The sequence below is a fragment of the Pseudopipra pipra genome, chromosome 15, assembly GCF_036250125.1.
Source record: "Pseudopipra pipra isolate bDixPip1 chromosome 15, bDixPip1.hap1, whole genome shotgun sequence".
Lineage (NCBI taxonomy): Eukaryota > Metazoa > Chordata > Aves > Passeriformes > Pipridae > Pseudopipra > Pseudopipra pipra.
In genome coordinates, this window is record NC_087563.1 from 15,167,057 (window position 1) to 15,183,604 (window position 16,548).

General features: G+C 42.8%; 1 protein-coding gene across 1 annotated transcript in view; it reads left to right on the forward strand.

Moving 5' to 3' along the window:
- Positions 1 to 16,548, forward strand: part of COL23A1 (collagen type XXIII alpha 1 chain) — a 177,648-nt gene that overhangs the window by 94,517 nt on the left and 66,583 nt on the right. The gene's annotated exons all lie outside the window — the stretch shown is intronic.

A 16,548-nucleotide genomic window follows, 5' to 3' on the forward strand; every position in this document is an offset into this window, starting at 1 on the left:
GGCAGCAGGGCAGGATTTCATCCCAGCCAGTGGCTCTGCTCCTCGCCTTCCCTCCCTGGAGGTGATGTCTCTGCTGTCATGGCTTTTTCTTGCTGCCAGGGCAGAGCAGCTGGGGTGGCACTGAGATGGGCACCACTCCGAGGGTTACCTTGTGCTGGGGTGCTTGAGCTGGAGGGTGTGTCCTGTCCCAGCTCTGCATTTCCCACTCATGTGTGTCCCACTCAGATGTTTTTCCTACCCATGTGCGTTGCCATCTGCAGCAGAGACTCGTGTGGGAATAAAAGACTGTTGAGGCAGTGGAGAAACCTGCAGCGCTCCTAGAATGTGGATTTTTCTGGTGATAAGCCCTTATCGAAGTGTTTTATTTCTACTTTAAAGTTTTCCAAGTTTGTTTAGGGGGTTTTTTTATGTTTTACTCTTTTTCTCTGCAGTACAGGGAGGTTCTGCAAAGTGGGTTGGGTATAATGAGAGTGATTTCCAAGGCAAAGCATCATCTCTTCCAGATAAGAATTATTTTATTTCTTGGCAGCTGGCTTGCTGTTAGTGCCTAAACATCTTCAAAGGCTATAAAAATGGAGACTTTTTACTGTTATTTCAATGGCTTTGTCCAAGATGCTTTCTTCCCAGATGCTATTATATACAAAGGGTCTGTTTTTTTATATTTTCAAAGCTGCTGGCTTTGATGGCTAATGTAGGAAATCAGAAATAACATCTTCTGAAGTGGAAAAAATTAGAAATACCTTTACCTGAAGGTACTCAATAATGGGTAAACGAGTTTAAAAGAAAAAAAAAAAACAAACTTAATAAATTTATTCCATGTCACCAGTAAAAGGAGTGAGCTATCTGGGTACTTTCATGACTGTGAGCTTGTCTTCCACTGATGGAAAAGCTCGTGAAGTGCAAGGTTGCCCAAGCTCATATGCTGTGAAATACTCCTGGGGCACATCCCAAGAGCCAGATTGAGACTTAAAAAGTGTCAGCTTGTGTGTATTGGTGCGTGACTCTTGGTTTTTTAGGGAGCAGGATTTGTTTTGGTTTGTTTGTTTATTTGCTTGCAGGTTTTTTTTTTTATCTAGGGTTGTGAATAATATGACCAAAGATTGTTGTTGTTGGTCCAGGCTCAAAATTCTTTGAAACTTTTAATCAAAGCCTTGAAAGCAGAGGCACCTGTGGGTGACAAAAGAACCTGTTGCTCTGCATCGTTCATGTGTCCTGCACAGTGTAAAAGTGGCACCTATTTTAACCCCTGCACTCATTTGTATGTGTGTGCAGGGAGCTGAACTCTATCCCTCTATTTTATATTATGTTGGCTAATAGGAAACAGAACTGTGCTCTGTTTGCTTATGTTCATTACATTAAAATAGATTAAATTTTTATATTCCATCTGAAAAGTATTATACATAGATGATTAACATGCAAAATAGGAGGAGATTGGGATAAAAAAGAAAACTGCATTGACTTTTAAAAGAACTAACTCTAAAGTGGCATTCAGTGTTGTTTAAGAGATTGCTAAGAAAGGCACCTGAAACAATAATTTCACATAAACTGTAGATCATTAGTGGGTTTTTAATAACAGAGGCAGAACAGGAACCTGAAAGAATTTCAGGAAACATCAATTGACTTCTAAATGGGATATAAAATGAGGTACCTCATTTCCTATTGGAATTCATCTCTAAATTTTTCAAATGTTTTAAGTGTTCTCTAAAGTGCTGCAGACACTGAAATCTGGGGAGTGTGCTGGTGTTCTGATACATTGAAACTAAATAAGGAGTCCTTCTGCAGCTTCAGAGAGATGCTTTAAGTTTATTTTGTATGATATAGAATATAGTCTGCACCAGAGAGCTCTGGATTGTGGAGATATTAACTATTTCTTTGTCAAGATGAGGAAATCTGCAACAAAATTTAGCGGAAAGTCTCTTTTTTGCCATTCTGTTCTCTGATTCCCATGAGATACAAGAAGTGAAAGCCACTGCTCTCCCAGGCTTTTCAATTCACAGAGAAATTCCTTCAGTTTTCCAGTACTCAATTATGGAATGGGGGAGACACACAGACCCTTGAAAAATATGAGCTTTTGGTAATTTCCCTTGAAAAATATGGACTTCTGGGTAATTTGTAGCGTTTTTGCCAAGACATCTAATGTTTCAGTAAATTCTTTCAGTAGAAATGTTTGCTTAGCTAAGAGGAAAATAGGACGTTAGAAAACTTTTCCCACTTCAATTGTTTTCCACCTTCTTTTCTTTCTTTTTTTTGGGGGGGGAGGGGATGTTTCTGCAAAGGTTTTACAGATTATTAACTGGAACCTTTATGGGACCATAAATCACTGAGTTTCATTGTGTCTAATCTTTTTTGGTTTTGTTTTTATAAATACATATCACAGTCAAAGCAGACAAACAGCTTTAAGGTTAATAAAGGCAGAGGAGATGCAAGTTGTTCCAGAACCATGAATGGTTTTGGTTTATTTGTTACTATTGAATTTGAACTTACTTTTCAATAAAACTGGAAAGGAAATGCTATTATTTTCCCACAAAATTGTGCCAGGAAATGAATTTGCTGTGATTTGGTTTTATCTTGAAAGCAGTGGCTGGAGACCTTATGGAAAGTTCTGAACTGTTGCAGCCATGGTCATCCTGCACGTGGCTCCAGATGGGGAATCCGAGTCCCTTGGGGTTTCTTGGAGCTTGGAGATTCCAAGTCTTCCAACGTGCTGTTGTCCTGCTCATCATTTCCACCTCCAGGTCTCCCTGTGTTTTCCTGTGCTGCCTAAAGGTGATGCTGGGGCTCCTTTATTGCACAGGGAAGTGCCATGGCAGGGATGAGTGCAGGAAAAGGCAGAGGCTGCTTTATCTGCTTAGACTGTACCTCTTATTTCTCCAGGTGTGATGTGTAAAGCTCTCTCTGCAGGTGAGCAGGCACCAATTCTGTGTGCAAGCACCTGTGCAGCAGGTCTGCACCACCCAAACCCGTAAGAACTGTAGTGTGGGGTGGTTTTCTGCTCATCATCTAGGCAGCACTGCGCCCCAACAGTAATTGCTGTGTGCCCAATGGTTTGAAAACCCTACTTAAAACAGTGATATGGGTGTCTTTGTCCTGTGGACAAAACCACTCCAGCTACAAACTCTGACTGGAGGAAAGTATATAACTTCTTAGACCAAAATATGTGCATGTGTGTGGTGTGTTTGTCTATGTAACTTTTTTCTGGTTTTTTTTCCTCTTTTTTCACTTAAAAAAAAGCACAATCTGTTTTTTTCTGGTTTTCTTTCATTTCCTCCCCAGCAGGCCAGGTCTCTGCAGCACTCCTGCCTGCACCTCATCTGTGCTGGATCAAGAGATGTTGGGGGGAGGTATCAGACTTTTTTCTATGAAACCAGCACTGAAGAACATGCTTGTAATGCAACTGGAGACACAGGCTCCCCTTGCTCTTCTGAAATACATGTGGCAACTGCAAAGCCAGGGGGTTTCCAGATCAAACAGAGGGTGGGTGTCCTTGTTCAGGAGGTACCTACAGTTCCCCAGCCTTCTCCCAGATCCTGCATCCTTATCACTGGGGCATCTCCACACACTGGCAAAAAGCAGAATTCTTGAGTCTAGGCTGGAAGCAACAAAAACAACTCCATCATCTGGTCTTGACCCTCTCCTCCAGTCTGCTCACCTTCTCCCTGCTCCCTGATGTGGTGAAGTTAAGGCAGCTTGGCTGCAAGCTGGCTGGGTGTAGGGGGAGGGATTTCTCTCCATGGGTGCTGTGCAGAACCCAAGTGCTTGGCCCTGGCTGCCTTTCTGTTCCACACCAGGGAGATTCAGCTCTTATTTTGCAAGTACTTGGCTGCAATGATTTGGGAAATCACGGCAACTGAGTTAATGTTATCTACCCTGCTTGGAAGAGGGACCTCCCTGCTGCAGTTAATCCCGGGGATGAGACCACCCTTTCTCTTTTGTTTAAAATCTTCGAGTTGGTAGATGAATGCAGAGGCATCTGCAGCTCCTCACTTCCCGACCAGGCTCCCCGGGGGAGTCACGACCAGGGGCAATAACTGCATCAGAAATCATGGGGAAGCTGCTGGAAAAGCTCTTCCCCACCACAGGAGTCCCAGAGCACTGGCAGTATCCTGCATAAATAATCCACTCTCACTTGGTTCTAATGAGAATTTGGGTTTGCAGGTCTGTAAAATAGATAAGAAAGGGCTGCTTCTCCCCTCCTTTGCATGGATCACCTGTGAAACAAGGAGCTGTAAGGCTTTGGGGACAACGACTGTGTCTTGGTTCTGGGTTCCTATAGCACCAGGTGTCCCGATGCTCTGAGCTGTGGATGTTGCTCTTAGAATGCAGCCGCCAAAAAAGGCAAAAAATCCATCCCTCTGAGCCTGGAGCTGAGAGATTTTGTGATATTTGTGCCTCCTTCTGGCACTGAATGTGACTGGACATCCCTGTTACATCCCTGTTGCCACACTTTAGTTTCATGTCAGTGCAAAGGGGTGAGTGGCTGTGCTGGTGGTATTGACTGGAAGTTTTCTACCAGCATGATTTTCCTTTTTTTTTTTTTTTGAGCCAGCTGTTGCTGGGGGGGCTTTGCGTGCGTGTCTGCATGTTTTGGAATTGCAGAGGATTTGGGGTTCTGTTTTTTAGCAGACTCATAAAATTCTAGCAGGGTCTTTAACGTGGTGTGTACTCCTAGCACTGCTGCTCCACAGCTGTATGGTTATTGAAATGTTTTATTATTTCAATAACATTTTGAAAGGGATGTTTCCCTCCCAGCTTGAGGGAAGAAAATTTAATCCTCTTTCTCTTGTCTCCTGGCCACGGAACTAAAACTGATGTGCTCAGACCTCATCTGAAAAGGGTCCATTGCCTGTGCCTGGTGGTCTGGGAGAGGACAGGACGTGTCTCTCAGCAGATATCCTTCACAAGGACCAGTTTTATGAGTCTATTTTGCTCAATGTGAGATCATAGTTGTGAATATAAAGGCTTCCTTCCAAGAAATCTTAAGCGATTTGTGCTGCCTGGTTGTGTGCTGGGAGCAGCAGCAGATAAAGTATCTGTACTACAAAATCAGTTTAAAAATAGGTTTTCCCAGAGATGTTCTGGCTTATGAAATTATAAATTAGAGATGAATTTGTACCAGCTGATTAAAAAAAGAATTGAGCCTCTCTGCTCCCTATTGAATATGAGGGTACGCACAAAGTTCTCTTTTTGGTTTTCCTTGTCACCCCCTGGTGCTGCCAGCCTTGGTGTGCCCATCCTGTGTGATCCATATCCAGACAAGCTTTCCAGCCTCCCTGGCCCCAGCCAGGGCAGCCTCAGAGCACTGGGATGGGGGTACTCAGGGTTTTCTGAGTCATCACAATGTTGGTTGGGCTCTGCCGGTGTTGTGCAAGGAGGATTTTACTTTGAAGTCTCTCCTGGCTTATGTTCTGTTGGGGAAACAAAACCTTGTTTTGTGCTGTCCTTCTGTGTTGGATTAGTTCATTCCTGGCTTTGTGTGTGAGTGGTGGTTGGTGGTTGACATTAAGACCAGGTTTTCCTGTGTGCAGTGTTCCCTCTTTGATGAGAATGGGCACTGAAGCAAGATCAGTTTTCAGTGGTTTATCCACTATTTTTGTCCTTTCTTCTGCAAGGCTGAATTCCCACGTATATAGGGAAGAGTTTGTACCCTGGAGGTTGGGTTGAGAACTTACTTTGGTCCCCTGCTAAAGCTGGATGTTCTGCTTAAACGTGTTTCCAAAGGCAACACATCCCTCTGTTTTAACACTTTCATGGTGGTGGGGAGTGACAGGGCTTAGTCAGCAGCCACAGCAAAAGGGGTTTTGAGTCACCCAGCTCTGTCCTTAGGGCTGGCAGTGCCACCTTGGTGGCTCTTGAGGGGTGCTGAAAGAAACCAGATGTTAAATGCACTTATTGAATTTTGTACTCTTTGTGTGACTGGAAATGAATTAATCAGCTCAAAGCAGTAATAAAGAGGTGACTCCACAGTGCTGGTGAGCAGGAGGGACCAGGCTGGTGAGTTTTGCTGGAGGTGGGAACAACTGTGCTGCTGATCAGGATAGGAAGGCTCGTACTCCCAAAGGATGGAGGGGTCCAGAGTATTTGATTTTCAAGTTATAAGTTAACTTAAGTATAAAACCTCAGGAACAGCAGAGGAGCACTGTTTGCAAAATCCAGGTGAGTAGAAAATCCCAAAATGAGAATGTTTGAGGTGGTGTGAGCCTCTGAGCCTTCTCAGTGCCCAGCCCAAGAACCAGTTAGAGCTTTGGCTCCTGCCCAGTGCTAGGACAGGGAGTGCTCCCTTTCGTAAGGCTCGGTTGTATGGTGAGCACATGTACACATTAATATCTCTTACTGTGGTTAGTATGAGCATATTTATTACTATTTAATATTAAGCAGTTGTCATTTGTGTTGCTCTCGTGCCTCCAAGCTTCAGCCAAGGGCTGTGCCCTGCTTTGCACTTGGCTCAGCAGAAGGAGCTGCCAGAGAACCCGGTCCCACCCTGTGGTGGGTGCTCAGCACGGCTCGTGGCTGCCTTTGCCCTGAGCCTTTCCCAAACTGCACCCAGATAAACCCCAGGGCTGCACAATAGCACCAAAATGTGCCATTCTATGATTAAGTAGTGCAGGTTGTGGGCTAAATTGTTTGAGATAGCTCCAGAAAATGTTCCTTATCATTTAGTAGCACATTGCGGCTTTGTTTTCTGGAAGAGATTCCAAGATGGATGGCTAAAGGGGGGGGGCATTTAAAAGCATATGTGTTACTCTCCTCCTCTGTAAAAAAACCCCAATCCACCCCAGAAACCAACTAACCAAATAAAAACCCCCTCAAAGACCCCAAACCCAATAAACAAACCCCCAATCCTAATCAGGTTATTTAAGAGGCAGAGCGCAGGGGAAGGTGAGGCTGAAGACCTGCTTAGGCTGACCTGTAGGTCTTCCCTTGTTTGACTTCTTCCCTCACTCCACCACCCCCAGCAACACATGAGGAAAAAATAAAGATGCCCAAGGTGAGGACCTGAACGTGGGTCCTTTTGTTTGGTGCTGAGAATGGGGTTTTGTGAGTGAGCCAAAGGATTAATGAAATGAGTTCTTATAGACACAATGAAAAATGACTTGATTGCCAAGAAACTGTCATCCTAATGAACTTGGGTAGTCTGTTTGTTGGAGACACCAGAAAATGGAAATGGGCTCGCATAGCTTTATTATATTCAAAAATAGACTTTAACTAGAACATTCTGTATTCTTTCCTGTTGAGTAAAAACAGGGGCTGATAGAAGTTGAAAGCAGCAGATAAGCTGATGTGGAGACACATATGGCTTGAAGCTAGTGCTCGAAAAGCAAGGAAGCCATAATCAGTTGAAGGTAAAAAGAAAAATGTTCATAGTAAAGAGTCCTGTTCTCAAGGCATTGCTTCACGTTGGTATGAAGACAAGTTTCGATTAAGTCCAGATAAATTCCTTTTTTTTTTTTAATGTGTACCTCATGCAAAATGGGTGTTTGTCACTGTCCGTCTTCGTTACTAGGGAGGAAAAAATGTGGAAGCATGTTGCTGCTCAGGCTTTTGGGGCCTTAATGCCAGAAATCAATTCAATGTGGTCATCTTATGAAAATGCTCTAAGCAGCCCATGTGCTGCTCGCATTCTTTTTAGCTGAAAATGATGAATTTCCTTCAGAATCAGTAGTGTAAGATGGGATGGAGAAAATTCAGTTTTCTCTCTGAAGTTTGCTTTTTCTAGGGGTGTTCAATGGATCTGGGAAATGGCTAGATAAAATAAATTTGCTGGAGGAGGGAAGACCCATGGTGATGGGTAAAGGAACCTGTCCCAGGTGACAGGCATCACATCTTCCCTGGTCTTCCCTCCTCTGGAAAATCTAAATCAAATCTAAATCATGGCCATGATCATGTGGCCAAGCACAAGGGCTTGGCTGGATCTCTGCTGGCAGGACATGGGATCATGGTTTCTTGTGTCTCATATCTCTCTGGTACACCTAGAATATTGTTGATCTTTGTGGAGATCTTTCACATCTGCACAGTGAAGTCTCTAGAGCAGGATGTCTTCATAAAAATGTTCTCTGCCTTGGACATTGTCTGTTCTGAAAGAAAAGAGGGAAAATATTTTTTTACAAAATTGAGAATACTTTCAGCTTTAATACTGTTTCTGATTGGGAAATGTAAATGATTGTTGAATTCTTGACTATTTAATTTTTAAGTCAAAACGTTCTCTGGAAAACACTTCCAGTTTCTCTCCAGTATCTGGACAAGGTGATCATTGTCTGGTCTCAGTTTCCTGTGACAGAAGTACAACCTAAATCAATGTTGGCCTTTTATAGATGTCTTGAATTACAGAAGCAGCACCATGACACTGGTAAATTAACAGAATGATGCAGAGTTATTTAGCATACAGGAGTGGAATATAAAAACTCTACATGTTTTTTTTCTAAACTATTGCCCTTAGTTTTCATCAGTCAGGTTAGAGTATAAAAAGCAAAGATAGTTGCAGAATACTGAACACAAAGGAGTAATTTGCTTGCTTTCATTTTTTTTTTTTTTGTGTCTAGAATGTAGTTGGTGGGGTATAAGTAAGTGACTCTTAAATTGCCCAGCAGTAGAGCATTTAGAGGGGTGAACAGAGCAGTACAAGCACTCCAGCTGGTACCCAGGATGAGAGTTGCCTTTTGAACTGAAAACCCAAAAACTTGACATTATTCCTGTCCATAACTGCAATTACTGGGTAAACTTCTCAAATGCTGGGGGGTTGTGTTCCCTATCTGTAAAATATGAATAACAATATTGTATAAATGTTCTTTGATCTCTTCCCATAAAAAGCTCTCTGGAAATTCCAAGAATTTGATATTAAATGCTAGATTTAACCTTTGTTGGAAATTGAGTTTGCTAAGTTATTTATATATCTTTATTTTTTTAAGTAAAATTTTCATTTGGCACAGTTAATGCGTTCTACTTTAGTCAAATAGAAGTGGCTAACAATAAAGTAAATTCTATAAGTAGCAGTGACTAAACAACAATTGAATGTCTGCATTCCATAGTATGTTCAGAGGCAGATTAAAAATGCCACGATGCAAGGAGTGATGCAGTAATGTGGGCTTTGTGAATATCCTGGGGGAATTCTGTGGCAGGATTTGTGGCTGTGCCTGTAGAGCACTGGAGAGAGAGCTGTCCCAGCACGTGAGAGGAGTTGAAATGGTAATTCTCCAAGTCAAACAAGGAATTGATTGGTTATTGCTGGTTTAACTGTCATAAAATGTAAGTCAAGAAGGATACTGCAATTCAGGCTTTGGCACCTAATCTTGTCTCATTTGAACTCGTGGCTCCTTGATTCCCCGCCATCAGTCCTCTCCTTTAGAAACTGCAAGCTGAACTTAATGGCTTTCATCATAACAGCAATGAAAATACCATTTACCTGTTTAAAATACTCAACAGGGAAATGCTCAAGAATGATGCCTTGTGCTCCAGGCTATTCATCCAGTTTGATGACATCCCAGGTTTTCCTCATGGCTGCGTGTACGCAGACACGCTGAGAAGCTTTGAGCTCTCTGTCCGTTTCTGAGCAATGATTAATTTGTGTCCACACCAGACAGCTCGTTGTGCATTAAGCCCTGCCAGCCAACAGCTAATTTTTCTAGCATTTGAACCAATTTATGACCTAGCTGACGTGCTCGTTGTTTCCCTAAACCTGGCCAGTCAGCACCATCTCCTCCACGGAGCAGGAAATTAATCTTTGCAGTTACTCAACTCCATCAGCTTTCTTACCTGCTGCATGCAATTGTGCAGGAATTTGGCAGACTTTGAGCTACATCCTCAAATTGTGTTCATGATAGGTCCCAGTACTCCTCCCCTCCCTTTCCTGATCCAAGCCCCCCCCAGGCATCATCCATTCTCCCACCCAGCTGGGTGGGACCAGAACACCCAGTGCCCATGGGAGAGGGTTTGGCTGTCATTGGTACAACCCAGGAGGGAATATCTGAGGTTGCTGAGGCTCATCTCTTGAGCAGACAGCAGACACATGACTGGGGGGTCTGAAGACTCATCTTAAATCTTCTGCTGTTGACTTTAATAGCTTGGGGTTATTAAAGATATGAAAAGCTTGGAGGGTACCTCCTTAGATCCTTGGTTATATCCCTGGTTTAAGATATGGGCATGGATGCAATTAGTCTGAAACTTCAGCAGGGCAAAGAGAAAAAATCACGGAGACATTAACCAAAATGTGAACTTTTACCTGCCTGTTCAAATAGATGCTTTACAAAAGGTGAACATGAAGCTCCTGTGTTGATTGTGCTGTGCTGTTGCAATTGTTGCTCTTAAGAGATGAAAAAGCAAATAGGAATTGGAAAGGAAATTCAGTTCAAATTTTCCTCAGTAAAGACTGAAGTAAGACTGTCACAAACCCGGGTCTGTACCCAAGCCCTGTTTAAGTTAAACCCCCTATTTGCACAGGGAAAGTGGAACTGAGCCTTGTGTGCAGCCCCACAGGGTCAGGAGGTGCTGCTCTGCCAAAGCCTCCCTGGGACTCTCATTTCAGTGTTCCCAATACCTACCTGTGTCCTTGCCCTGGAAGGAGTTCTGGAACTGAGCTTGTGTTAATTTTATAATAACTCTTTGCTTAAAATAAAACCTTGTACATCCAAATTATTGGGCTTGTAATTTGCATGACTGGAAAGAGGCAGTTTGATTTTGTTTTTTAACTTTCAGGGATTGTGGAGACAGAACTATCATGTGGAGAGATCCACAGCAGAAAATGGGACACATCAAAAAGATGCAGGGAGATAAATTTCAAGCAATCTGAAATTAATTCAGAGATCCCGAGGATTCCTCACTAAGTGCCCAGTATTTTGCTGAAATGCCAGCATCGTTTTTCTTTCCAATTTTGTTTTCTCTCTGAGCCATATCTATTGCCTTTGAAGTAGCTGCAGCTGAGGCCAAAATTTGTGATTGTTGGGAAACCAGCAGTTCTGAGCAAGGAAAAACCTTTGTAGTCTGTTCACAGGCGGAGCAAGAGGGTAGGCAAATATTTTTTCTTTTAATTAATATTATATTTCCAAGCCTCCAGCATTTGGTCCTCAGCTTCAGCCTGGTTGCATCAAAATGCGTGGTGCAATATTAAAAGTCAGTTGGCCACCAAGCAAAGACCTTCCTGGTCAAAGAGACCTGACAGGGAGAGTTTCCTCCAAGCTCCTATATTGTCAAATAGTTTAGATTAAGGATAACAAGTCATGGGCTAAAATTTGACTGGCTTTGAGATGCAACATGTTGCTTCTTCTGGGAGTTGTGTTGGTTATTTAGAACTGTGGTTCATGTCAGGAAATCAAGCCTTGGTTAAAACATATTCAACATTTCCATCAACAGTTCTAATATTAGGAACTGTGAGCATTAAGGCTCTAAGCAATATGTGCTCATTGGGATTGCCATTGATGCGTTGTAGCTTCTCCAGGTTCCCAGTTCTTAACCTCATGTCCACAACTGCTAATCTGGAAAAACCTTTGGATGTGACTGACACAATTCCTGTTATCACATGATTTTCAGTGACATAGTGAGAACAAGTGAGTATTGTGAGATATATTGAAAAATAAAGCCAATATTGAATCACATATAGCAGAAGTTGGTGTTGCATAGCACAGATCCTGCCATAACAGTGCTGCTGTTACAAATGGAAGCTGAAACTAATACCATCTCTTCCAGGGATTTAAAGATCACTACAGTTTCCTGTGATTTTTACGTGTTCCTTTCAATTAATTTCAAAAGAAAAGACTACAAAAATTCAAATATAAAACAGTCTGGATGTCATCTGGAATTTATTTGACCTCTTACATTGGCTCTAGAAGAAATCATAAACAAATAAACAAGACTTCTTTTTTAAGATAAAAAAGGCACTTAATTTAATAAGTAGTTTAAAAAACAATTTGAAACTTAGTGGGGGAGGTTGCGTGTGGCACAAAAAAAGGAAGGAGCACATTTCATTTTAATGGGGATGCTGCCAGTTCATGATGGTATGAACCCCTTGTCCAAGGCATGAAGAAATTCCTGTTGTGCTGAGCACTCCATGGCTTCAGTGACCCGTGTTCCTTAGGCTAGTGAAGTTTGCATCTTTATATGGAGGGCTGGGATGTCTGAGTTAAAAAATAGTTATTTGGTTTTGGAGGGAGTAAAATTTTAAAGCCACTATTTGGAAAGGACATCTTCCTTCACCAGCCAGCGCCAATGCTCCCCAGGTACTTTAAATCTATGTGATGATCATCAGGGTTTGTTTTTTGTTTTGTTGGTTTTTAATTGATAACTAGCCTTCTCTACCTTTAAAAAGGTAACTTTTATTTGGACCTGAATGTACAGTTTGGGGCACAGAGGAGCTCCTGATTTTTCTCATAAGACACGGTCCCAGTTCTCTCACCATCTCTCCCAACACTACTCCTCCTTCCCATGAGTCGCCACTGTAGATCTCTTGGATAAAATGTGCTGCTAGACATAAAACAAGAAAAATATTTGTTTACTCTGTGGCAGACATCTGTTTAGGATGCCGTGAAAGTCTAAGTCTTATAGTAGTTTTGCAGATGTTTTTTGTACGTGACTTTTTCTTGGAAACCGTGTGTTAGGAGGCACGAGTTGGGCTCTTTTCCTTCGGCGTCTTTGTCCAAGATGTTTGAAGGAGGAGGGACAGAGGAGTGTTGCCAATGTTTGGTCAAAATGAGGACCCATTTGGACTTGAGCCACCAAAAAGGTTTTTTTTTCTGGGCATGTACTGGGACACTCAGTGTGAGCTGAAAAAAAAAAATCTTTCCTCCCTTCTAGGAAAAGGTGGAGGAAACTTCAAGTGACCTGTACAGAAGTGGTGGAGCACATCTAGAAACAGGCCTTTGGTTTTATGCAGAAAAACTGTTTTGAATGGTCTGAAGAGAGCTGGTTTGGTGGGATTCATTTGCAAATCTCTAGTGCACCATGAGGAAAAGGGTCTCCCTGAGGTGTAATGGTTGCAGGGCAAGGCAGGTTCCCCTCCAGGGATAAACATGTGCTCACATTCAAACACTTATTTCTATTAAGATAATTCAGCCAACAAAACATATATAGCCAAGGGTGATAGAAATTGAGGAATGTGGACTTTTTCTTGGCAGCTCGAGTTTGGCTTGGAAGCATTTCAGGGGAGGATTAAATCTCCCCGCTCGGCAGGTCAGGGTTGGGGTAATGGGCGAAGGCAGAGGTTGGGATACGGCTGAACTGGGGATTAGTGCGGCACGATGGCGGGTCTGGGGCTGCTGGGAATGAGGATGCAGATGGAAATATGTCAGGCATCTTTCATACGAGGCCTTTCCAAACGAGCTGTGGTATTTTCAGGAATTTTGCGCCTGTGGAGTGAGGAGAGATGGATGACAGAGCTGCTACCTGTGCTCAGAGCAGGGTTCTGTCCGGGTTAAGGTGGGAAGTGAGAGTGCTCCAGGCTTGTTTGATCCTGCTTTGTTTGCTTAGTGGGGACTCAAATACCTGAAGTCAAACAATGAAAAATGACCTTTGTGCCCTGACATTGTTTGCTTTGTGAAATGATTCACTTTGTCATTAGTTTGCTGGTTTTGTACAATATGCACATTGTATGCAAATGAGTATGGTTAAACCAGTGTCAAACAGGCTTACATTTGAGACAAGTTAATGTTTCTCTTGGCAGTCCTGATATCCTTTGTTCCTTACGTGCTGAATTAATTTCTTCTGCTGGCTCTTGCTCCATGCATATGGCCCTGGTGACTGAGGGACTTGCTAAAAGGGCTCTGCCTTTTCACTGGGCAAGGTGGAAATTCCTCAGTTTTTGCAAAATGCGTATCTGAGACATGACATCTTCTGCAGAGCTTCCAGAGCAAGTCAGGAGACTGAAAACAAAGGGTGAAGTTAAACAGTTTGTGGTATGAAGCTACCACAAACAAAACAAAGCTGGCCTTGGCCTCGTGTTTGGGTATCTCGGGATTGACAGGCAGGCTGTGCCAGAAGGCTCAGTGCTGGGATGTGGGATGGGTCCAGAGTGGTGGCTTGGTGCTTGTGTCCTCTTTGCCTTGCTGCCATAAAATCCAGTAACAGGGTTTTAACCAAAATGCAGGGTGCAATCACCCAGGCTCCTGATGCAAGCTGCAATTTCTGGATGCATGGCTGCAAATCTGGACTTCATCCACTGTCAGCAAGAGCTAAATCCAGAGACAATGCTGGTGTGTGCTGCACTCAGTGTGGGTGTTAATGGCCTCTTAAACTGTGGGCAGAGCCAGCAGCACTTCAAGAATGAAGTGTCTCAGCCATTTTTCAGGTTGTCACAGTGGTTCTGCTTAAACATCCATTAAAACAGGTTCAGGTTTGGGTTTTGGTGTAAATGAAGCCCTTGGGGTTTGTGCAGGTTGATTCAGGGGTGGTATGAGCAGCAGGTCTTTGTGGCCCTATAAAATGCTTCATTTCAATGTATATAAGTATTGAAGGGAGAGTGTCAAGAGGATGGAGCTGTGAAACAAATTTTCTTAACACGTAATCTAAACTTTCCACGGTGCAGCTTGGGGTCAAACTTTGAGATTTTCAGTGGTCTAAATGGAGACATTCACACATCCCAGGGCATGTCCACAGCAGAACCCCTTGGGTGGGATCGGGGACCTGGTGATGCAGGAGCAGTACTGGAGGAGAAGGGGCTGCTCAACATATGTGTATGAGGGTTTGGGGCTGAACCCATCCATTATTCTTGTGTTTATTTCTTATTCCATCAACTTAAGTTGCGTTTCTGGCATCTGTTTGTTTCCTTTGGGCAGTTTTAGTTATATTAGTGTAAATATTTTCTAGTGATTGTCAAGTGTCCAGTTTACTTTAGTTTCTTGCAATTTCCTGCTGTAGTTTAAAACAATTTTTTTTAAAAGGCATAAAATCAGCCTTCCCAAACTCTTCTTTTTCAGGCAAAAATTGTACCTCTGAAATTTCAAAGGCACTTTTTCGTGATTTGAGAACTGAAAAAAAGAGGTGGCATCTACACCACCGAGTGAATTCTCCTTCATGGTCGTAAAATGGTACAGTAAACCTGAGTGAGTCCCTTCTGCTGGAGTTAATGACCATGGGAGATTTATGATCATACTCTAGTTGTTGTTTATCCTTTTCTTTATACCATCCGTTCCCTGTTGAAACTCATTTTTTTTGTTGTGCATCTATATCCAATAGAATGTCTTTGGAACAGTTGTCTTGTGTGCTTGTACTCTGCAAAACACATAAAAAAATAAAATTCTCCTGGTTGCCATAACAGTAATAACACAATAAATTCTCAGAGTGAGCCATGGTGAATTTCTGTAATCTGGGACTGTATTTCTCTTTTTCTTTTTCCCCATTGTGAAGATGCTCTTTTTACTAACTGCTTTCTACAGTTTCCAATTCAGTTTGTGGACAAGTGAGAGCTGGCTCGTGCCCTGGGCTGCTCTACTTCTGCACAATTAATTTTTCTTCCACCAACATGAGCGAGGGCTGGATCTTATTTATTTCACCAAAGCGAAATTTTCAATATGAGAACAATTAATAAATGATTATGGAAAAGAAATTCGACATTCATTCCCCAACCCCTGTAAATTAGGTAATTGCCTTCTCCAGAGGGAAAGGAATTGGCAGAGGTTTCACAGGGAACTGCTGAACTGTGGTATTTGTTTGACATGTTTCAAATGGTTTAGCAAGCAAAATCAGATTCAAAAGGAAAGGGGTTTGTCAATCACTCTGCTTGTGTTGGGCTGTTGGTGTCCCCCTGTCAGTCAGAGCAATAACAGTTTTCAGAGGAGGTTGAGGAGTTTGCTGGAGGGAGGGGGAGAAGCAGCTGCAATAATTTGGGGGTTTTTTTTAGACATGCCAATTTTATACAAGTGACACATAGTTTCTTGGAGGGTCTGATTTATTATTATATATTTATTATATGGATTCAGGCAGAGTGTTTGTGAAATTTACTCTGCTCTATGGTATTGCAGCAAATGTAAACACACATAATTCAACAGCCCCAGAAGAAAACAAAGGTGGGAGATCACCTTTGTCAGCAGCAGGAGGGGTTTAGAGAGAGCTGTGAAAAGGAGAGGAGAGACAAAATTGTGACTGAGAGTAAGATTTGCTTTCATTTCCAAGAGGAAGACTATGGGTCACTTTTGAGGAAAATAGAGATGAAGTGGTGCCAAGGCTTAGGGGAGGCTTGTGGCACATTGGATGGTGCCCAGCACCAGACTGGCCCTGGGGAAGGTGCCACGAGGAGTTCCCTGGCTGGGATATGGGGTGCAGGGGGCCATCAGGGCTGACCCCTGCAGCAGCCAGCTCCTTCACTCAGCTGGAACTTGTTTGAGCTCCAAACACGAGTAAAAAAGATAAGAAACAGAAACATCAGCAAGAGAGAGGTTTGACAGCCAAGTTGTGCAGAAACCAGATGTCCATTCTTCATAGCTTGCTTTCACCTGGGAAACAAAGGTTATTGCACCTCTGCCTCGGGGTGAGGGAACACCTCCCTCCCAAACAAAAGTGTGGTTTAGGGGACATTTTAGTTATGGTTTCAGTGGGGTTCATGGCTATGGATCTGTGCAGCCACTCCCTTGC